General features: G+C 49.4%; 1 protein-coding gene across 2 annotated transcripts in view; it reads left to right on the top strand.

Annotated features, from left to right (window-relative positions):
• Positions 1 to 427: 427 nt before the first annotated feature.
• CDPF1 (cysteine rich DPF motif domain containing 1) overlaps positions 428 to 8,594 on the top strand; it is a 33,452-nt gene continuing 25,285 nt past the window's right edge. Inside the window, exons 1-2 of one of the 2 annotated variants that reach the window (XM_019515940.1) lie at positions 428 to 556; positions 1,337 to 1,403. The gene's annotated coding sequence lies outside the window, so the exon portion shown is untranslated. The remainder of the gene's footprint in view (positions 557 to 1,336; positions 1,404 to 8,594) is intronic. The other variant, XM_019515939.1, reaches the window with a different exon arrangement.

Raw genomic sequence — 8,594 nt, 5'->3', positions numbered from 1 at the left:
TTTTTGTACGACGGGGATTTCCCCAAGGCTCTTATACGGGTGACAGCCTGACCTAGCTCTGATTTGGCTCATCGGGCATCCAGCGACTGCGTACGGACAGGAACGTGTCCTGAATTTAATTCTCGCCTGACTAAGGTGTTCAAGTGCTGGTGATCTCAGAGGTCTGAATCTGATAACCCGATCATTTTTTCTCTGTCAACCGACACGAGTGCAGGCGGCCCCCGCGGCTGCCTTCTCGGGGGTCTGCTTTGTTTAGCTGATGACCTTCCTCTCCAAATCTTTGGCTTTCAAACCCACTTAGTGCGGGAGCTCTGCCCCTACCCGGGGAGTCTCAGCAGCGTCGCGCCTCACCTGCCCGCCACGGCTAACCAAGGGGTGCTGGCTCTGAGGCACTGTTCCTTTAAGGAGCGGGAGGAGAGGATCATACAGGGCCGTGACGTCACAATGGCGGCGCCAGCGAACCGGGAAGCGCGTTTCTCTTGTGCTGCTGCGGGCTAGGCCGGCGCAGGCAGCAGGGGGCGCCTCGAGCTAAGTTCCCGCTGGGGGTCGGACCAAGGTGAGCTGGAGCTGGGGCGGGGGGGCTGTGCCATTCCTCTCCGTGCTATGTCCGGGCATCGGGTAGTGAGCTAGAACCGGTGCCCCCTCCCACGTTAGAGGGACCCTGGTCCTCCCAGGGTGTTTCATGCGGTGCTGCCCCCGGCAGCATCTTTGTGAAGAGGGGTGGAGCGGGGTGAAGCACAGCCATGCACACAGGGGTGTCAGCCTCTTGTGAGGAGCCACTACAGCTGCAGGGCAACAACCGGTGTGGCAGGTGTGCCACAAATTACCCTCCTGCCGTTCCCGAGCGCTACTCCAGGTCACTTCCCCTGCCTGATCTGCTGCTTTGCTTACCAGGGTGCTCCCAGCTTTCTGACCTATGCTCCCTGGCTGATCTGCTGCTCAGCTTTCTGCTTCCTGCCCCATGCTCCCTGGCTGCTCAGCTACTTGGCTTTGTGCTCCTTGCCCTGTGCTCTACTGCTCTGCTTTCTCCTTCTTGTCCTATCTCCTGCTATACTGCTTGTTCTTTCCCCAGTCTGCCATGTGCTGCACACACAGGCTGCCCATGCCACTTGTGGTGAGTTGCTGCCCCCCACTCCTCCCAGCACTAAAAACTCAGGTATCTGGGTCCTGGAGTAGAATCTAGAGCGAGGTGCCCAAGCTCCTCATGCAGTGCATGGGTAGAATGAGGTAACTCCACATGGGGTCCAAAAGAGCCAGCCTGTTAAGTCAGCTGAAATCAGCATGATTGGCTGCAGCTAGCTAACAAAAAAAAGCTCCCAAATCCCACACCCTCTAGCCCTGAACACCTTACTCCAGACTGCAAGGAGGTACCACCCTCCACAACTGGAAACTTTCTCTTAGAGGTAAGTGTCTTTGCTCCAAGGATGGATTTAACTCATGTAATCACCTGTAATTTCTTATGGCTATTTAATGTAAAACGGAAACCGGACTGGAAGCAGGGATTAGAACCCAGATCTGGCCCATCTCAGGGAATGCCCACTGGGCACTCTCACCTTCTTTCCCTATTGAATCTTGAATTCTGGACAGTGGCCACGTCCTTCCCTAGGAAGAGAGAGAGGTTTGAACCCCCTGAGGGGAAGGAAGGAACTAAACATGGATCTCCCATTTGCTCAGAGAGTGTCCTAATTACTAGGCTGCTTACAGATGTGAAAAAAGTCTAATTAAAATTCAGCGTGCTCCTGCACCAAGTGCAGAATATGCCCAGAAGAGGCAGCATGTTACTGTGGGATGTGCTCACTGGTGGAGACTGGAGGGCCAGGTGAGGTAGCTCCAGTAGGAGGCAAGCAGACTGGGAGCCATCTGGAAAAGTATGACACTGAGACCAGGAATAAGAGCAAGTTCCAGCAAGATGCCTCTAATGACAGTGTGGAGATTGGTCACATCAGGCCCAAAGCCACAATGTCTGTCAGCCACTCCACCAATAGCCCTACATAACAACTACCCAGCCCTCACACCATCAGTGGAAGAGGCATTTGCATTCTCCGCACCAAGGACAAGACAGGAACAGCCACCATCAGAAGAAACATAGGGTGAATGCAGTGGGAGACTCCTTGCTGCAAGGAATAAAAGGTGCTATTTGTTGTCCAGACCCCTTTGCTCCAGAGGTCTGCCAACTAGGAGTAAAGCCACTCTGGGCTTGGTGCTGACCAAAGGGGAAGACATGGTAGGTGACCTGAAGTTTGGAGGTGCTCTGGGTGACAGTGATCACAATTTGATTAGATTCACCATCTACCGAAAGGCTGGGAATTTTATCAGCAGAACAGGCGTCCTAGACTTCAGGTGGGCAGACCTTGGCAACCTTAGGAGTCTGGTTGGTAAGACCTTTTGCAACCAGTAATTGGATGACCTAGGAGCTTATGAAGGATGACGCTTCCTCAAAGAGACTATTCTCACTGCTCAAAAAGAGGCCATCCCCATGCAGTCAAAAAGTGGAAGAGGGGCCAAGAGGGTTGCCTGGCTCAACAGACACATTAGGGAACTTCTCAAAAAGAAAAAAGCAGCGTACATGCAATGGAAAAATGGTTCAGCATCCAGAGAAGACTACGCTTACACAGCCAGGGTCTGCAAACACGAGGCAAGGAAAGCCAAGGCATGCATGGAAATGAAACTGGCAACTGTAGTTAAAGACAACAAAAAATCCTTCCATAGGTACATAGGAAGCAAGAAAAAAAATCAAGCTCCATTGTGGTACCCCTACTGAATACAGAGGGGAAGCCCACAATTGACCCCCATGAAAAGGCAGAGCTCCTTAATACTTACTTCGCATCAGTATTCCTGAAACCAGGTGAGAACTCATCACCTGTCCAGAGGCACAGAGAATATGGCAATGACAGTAGTCCACATAAAATCAGTCCTGAACAGGTGAAGATACTTTTAGATCATATGGACATTTTCAAGTTGGCTGGGCCAGACTGCCTGTATCTGAGAGTGTTCAAGGAACTGGCTGAGCTCATAGCAGTGCCCCTGGTGAGGCTGTTCAAAGAGTTGTGGAACTCAGGAGCGGTCCCAAATGACTGGAAGAGGGCTAACGTGGTATCCATCTTTCCTTTCTTAAAGAGGGGTGACCCTGCTAACTATAGACCAGTCAGTCCTGGGAAAAATCGTTGAAAAAATAGACAAGGAGGACATCAACTACAAGCTCACAACTGGTGGGGTACTGAGAAGCAGTCAGCATGGCTTTGTTGAGGGGAGGTCATGTCTAACAAACCTGGTGTCCTTTTATGACCAGGTAATTAAGCAGCTGGACATGGAACAGGAGGTGGACATCACCTACCTAGATTTCAGCAAGGTCTTTGATAGTGTTTCCCACAAAATCCTCTCAATTAAGTTGGAGAGTACTGGCTTAGACCAGGCTACAGTGAGGTGGGTTGGCAACTGGCTCAGCAGCTGAACTCAGTGAGTGGTAATTGATGGGGTGGCCTCATCCCGGAGGGCCATCTCCAATGGTGTCCCCCAGGGATCAGTGCCTGGGCCTGTGCTCTTTAACAACTTTATCAGTGTCCTGGATGAGGGAGTGAAAAGCGCAATGATTAAGTTTGTGGATGACACCAAGCTGTGGGGATATGTCCAAGGACAGGACAAAGATCCAGGATGACCTTGACAGGCTGTTTCCTATGGGCTGAATGCAATCAGATGAGGTTCAACAGGGACAAATGCTGGGTCCTTCACCCTCACCATATCTATATGATGGGTGGTGGTCCACTAGCTGGCACTACATCCAAAAGGGACCTGGGGGTCACAACTGACCAGAGGATGAATATGAGCCACCGGTGTGATGAAATCTCCAACAGAGCAAATAGAACTCTGGTGTGCATTAGCAGGTGTGTCACCAATAGATCCAGAGAGGTGCTCCTCCCCCTCTATTCAGCATTGGTGAGGCCACAGCTGGAGTACTCTGTCCAATTCTGGGCACTGCATTTCAAGGAGTATGTGGACAAGTTCGAAAGGGTGCAGAGAAGGGCCACCCACGTGATCAAGGGCCTGGGGGGATAGGCCTTATGAGGAGAGACTTTGGGATCTGGTCTTGTTCTGTCTGAGTAAAAGAAGGCTGAGGGGTGACTTGATAGCCACCTACAAATATGTTAAGGGAGAACACCACGAGCTGGGAGAGTAACTTCTTGATGTCTCCAAGGTAGCCTGGCCCTTGGGAACAATTCTGTGTGCTTGTATGTTGTTTGTTGAATGACTCCTAGCATGTCATCTGAAATTTATTTACCAAAGATGCTTCTTAAAGTTGTCTCTATAGTACTTCATAGAAAGAGGCTAATATCATTATAGATATATTACAAAATGCCTGCACAGTGTAGTACAGTTAGATCTGGTCTACCCCTAGATTTTTGAGTTGGTATTTCAGTTAGGATGTAGTTTTTTCTCCACCTGATATGGCTATATCATCACTGGAACCCCTAAGAATTTAGGAGCACAGATAAAGATATATGGTATTGATATTCCCTTCTGCACAGGAGTAAGCTACGGTCTTCAGTTATCTTTCTTTTGATATAATGGCATCCATACAAAGGGAATAGACACTTTTAATTATACCAAGACAGTTCAAGTAGTGCAGCTGTTATGTAGACAAGCATTTCATCTGTATTTTGGGTGCCCACAGGAAAGGTTCTGGGTCCCTTACCTTCCTCCTGGAGATGTGCTCTGCTTTCCCAGGTGAAGAGAAGAGATATCCTATCCCAGCAGTTGGCATAATGAGAATTCCTTTCAAAACCTGGGTACACAAAATCAGAATTGTAATGTCTCTTCCCTTAAAAAACAGCAAAGCAGTTTCCTATAGCAGTAGTTCTCAACCTTTTTTGGTACTGGGACCCACTTGTAAACATCGATGGCCAGCCCTGACCCAGTGCCCCCCACTCCTAACCTGCTGCCCCTCACCCCCAGGCCCTCGCCCCCTACTGTGTGGGGCAGTGGGGGCAAAGGGGCAGCGTTTGTGGGGGGAGCCCAAGCAGCCCCTCACAGGCTGGAGCTCTGCCAGCCTGGAAGGGAAAAGCCATAGTTTCCCATGGTTTTTCTCCCTTAAAGGAGAATCTATTTTTAAAGGTTGTTTACGACCCACGGGTTAAGAGACGCTGTGCCAGAGGTCCACTGTACAAGGGCACAAAGGATCTTGGTTTGTTCAAGGGCAGCTTGACTGAGAGTGCTTGATTTAATAGACATGGTATGTGACAGCCAGGAGATTTAGAGTCTATAAACTCTGCCATTGACTCGCAGCATCACCTTTGCTATGCAAGTTGTTTTACCCATTTCACAGATGACAAACTGAGGCTGAGAGAAAACTACCGTATTTACTTGAATGTAAGATGGCCCTGTAATAATTAGATTCTGTACCTGGAAAAATTACAAATTTGATATAATTTTCCAAGTATAGAATCTAATTATTGGAGGTTTGCCTTGAGTGTATCCTCCCTCCCACTTCTACAGCAGGGAAAATATATCTAAGGAGTCAGGTAGCTCCTTTGCTCTCTGCTCCCCCCCAACTTTTTCCTCCTGCAGCCCCTTCTTCCTCTCTGACTGTCAGACCCTGCTCTCTCTCAGCACACGCAAGTGAGGGGCAAATTTGAAAAACAATGACTTTTAAAAAAACATGCCTGTGGTAAAATTACAGTGGGCGCTCCTGGACTTAGTTTATTCAGAACTGATGCATTTTACTTTTTTGAAACTGCTGCAAGTTTTAGCATAGGTACTCAATAAACACTGTTTTAAGCAGCACTTTTGTATCTACTTGTCTATAGTACAAACTATGCATAATATTAGTCCAAAGCCATAATTCTAATATAATAAAAGCCTTAGTCTGTCTGTCTATAATGCTTTATTTACACTCTGATTTGTTGCGTGGGGTGCTGGCTGCTCAGCACTAGCTTCATTGCACCCCACACTGCAGAGCACTGCCATAGCAGTGGGGACTGGGGCTGGAGCCCCCCGCCCTACTTCTTGGATACAGGGGCCAGGGTGGGCCCCCCCATCCCATAGCCCAGGCTAATTGAAACCTGGTGGGACCCTACTCACAACTGGGTAGTAGGCATTGAAGGTTGTAGGTTGTACAGATGGAATAGAGTGGGGAAAAAAGGGCAGGGAGCATTGCTCTCTGTGTAAGGAGCAATATACACTTTCTCTCATCAAGATGGGATCAGAGGAGGGCCAAATTGAGGTACTGTGGGTTAGGTTACAAGAGGGTTGGGGGGAAAGGGACTTGGTAGTGGCAGGGTATACTATAGACCGCCATACCAGGAGGATGAGATAGACCTGCAATTCGCCAGGCAGCTCTCAGAGGCCGTACAGTCGAGAGAGATGTTTGTCATGGGTGACCTAAACTACCCTGACATCTGCTGGGAGGAGCAGTCAGCCAGAACTAACCGCTCATGTAGGCTCTTTACCTGCATACAAGACCTCCACCTAAAGCAGGACGTATACGATCCCACTAGGGGGAACGCCTTGTTGGACTTGATACTGGCTGTGGGGGATCTGCAGGTACAAGGTAACCTAGGGGATAGGGACAGTCGATTGAATTCACTATCTGGCGAAGGGTGGGAAAAGTAACCAGCAGGGCAGAAGTGCTAGACTTCAGAAAGAGTAACTTCAGAGTGCTTAGGAGATTAGTTAGTGGGGCATCAAAGCTCAAGAGCATCGACAAAATAGGGGTCCAGGAAGGGTGGTCGTTCCTCAAGAAAGTGATCATTTGGGCACAGGTGACAGCAATCCCACTGCGTAGAAAAGTGGGCAAAGGGGCCAAGAAGCCCTCTTGGATAAACAGGGAAATCCAGGAAAGCCTAAGGGCAAAAAAAGCGGCGTACAGGCTGTGGAAACGGGGTAGCTACCAAGGAGGAGTGTACCTCCTTGGATCGCACTTGCAGGGAATCAGGAAGGCCAAAGCAGGATTAGAACTTAGGCTGGCGACAAAAATTAGGGACAACAAAAAGTCCTTCAGGAATATAGGGAGCAAAAAGGAGGCGCAGGGCAGCATAGGACCCCTACAGGATAGACAAGGGCAATTGGTGACAGGAGGGACAAAGCGGAGCTCTTCAATGGGTTCTTTGCCTCTGTATTCTTGAAGACGGATCTAGATACATCTCCTAAATGCATTACTGACAGAAGCAGAAGAAACACCAGCCCACCAATTGTCAGCGCTGACCTAGTAAAGAGACACTTGGATGGGCTGGATGCATTAAATCAGTGGGACTGGATGAGCTCCATCCAAGGGTGCTGAAAGAATTAGCCGGTGTCATAGCAGAGCCACTGGCACAGCTGGAAAAGGGCCATTGTGGTCCTTATTTTCAAGAAGGGGAGGAAGGAGGATCCAGGTAACTATAGACTGGTTAGTCTCACCTCTATCCTTGGGAAAACCCTTGAAAAAATTATCAAGGATCACATTTGTAGGAGTCCAGCAGGTAATATAATGCTGAAGGGCAACCAGCATGGGTTCATGGCAGGTAGATCCTGCCTGACTAATGCTGTTTCTTTTTATGACCAGGTCATTAAATGCTTAGATGCAGGAGTCGAGGTAGATGTCATGTACTTGGACTTTAAAAAGGCCTTCAAGATGATATTCCATCCTATTTCTATAAACAAATTGAACAGCTGTGCCATAGATGATTACACAGTCATGTGGGTGGCAAATTGGCTTAAGGATTGTATCCAGAGAGTGGTGGTGGATGGGTCGGTATCGACCTGGAAAGATGTGGGCAGTGGGGTTCCTCAAGGCTCGGTCCTTGGGCGGTGCTGTTCAGTAGCTTCATCAGCGACCTGGATGAGGGTGTGGAAAGCACTTTGTCCAAATTCACAGATGACACCAAACTTTGGGGTGAAGTAAACACACTGATGGGAAGAAACTGAATCCAGGCAGACCTGGACAGGTTCAAGAAGCAGGCAGAGAATAGGATGCAGTTCAACAAAGACAAGTGCAAAGTGCTATACCTAGGGAGAAGAAATCACCAGCACACCTATAGGCTGGGGGAGGACCTTCTCAGCAGTACAGCAGCAGAAAGAGATCTTGGAGTCCTTGTTGACTTCAGGATGAATATGAGTCGTCAATGTCATGAAGTAATTAGCAGAGCTAACCACACTTTGTCATGCATTAGTAGGTACATCATGAACAGGTCCAGGGAAGTGATGCTTCCTCTCTATGTGGCACTGATCAGGCCGCAGCTGGAGTACTGCGTCCAATTCTGGGCGCTGCAGTTCAAGAGGGATGTGGACAACCTTGAGAGGGTCCAGAGGAGGGCCACTTGTATGGTTAGAGGCCTGCAGGGAAGGCCCTATGAGGAAAGGCTGAGGGACCTGGACCTTTTCAGTCTCCGCAGGGAAGGCTGGGTGGAGATCTTGTGGCAGTATACAAATTCACCAGCGGGGCAGCAGGGAGTAGGAAATGCTCTGTTTACTAGAGCACCCCTTGGAATAACCAGGAACAGTGGCCATAAGATGATGGAGCTGAAGTGGCAGGGGTCAGGCCAGGAGCGGCTGCGGCCCTGGGCCAAGGTAAGAGGTGGGGGCAGGGGTTCAGATGCAGGCCTCTGCTCCCCCCCCCCCCC

Source organism: Gavialis gangeticus, unplaced genomic scaffold (genome assembly GCF_001723915.1).
Source record: "Gavialis gangeticus isolate Ggan-Ray unplaced genomic scaffold, GavGan_comp1, whole genome shotgun sequence".
In the NCBI taxonomy this organism is placed as follows: domain Eukaryota; kingdom Metazoa; phylum Chordata; order Crocodylia; family Gavialidae; genus Gavialis; species Gavialis gangeticus.
This window is presented reverse-complemented; position numbering and strand designations above follow the sequence as displayed.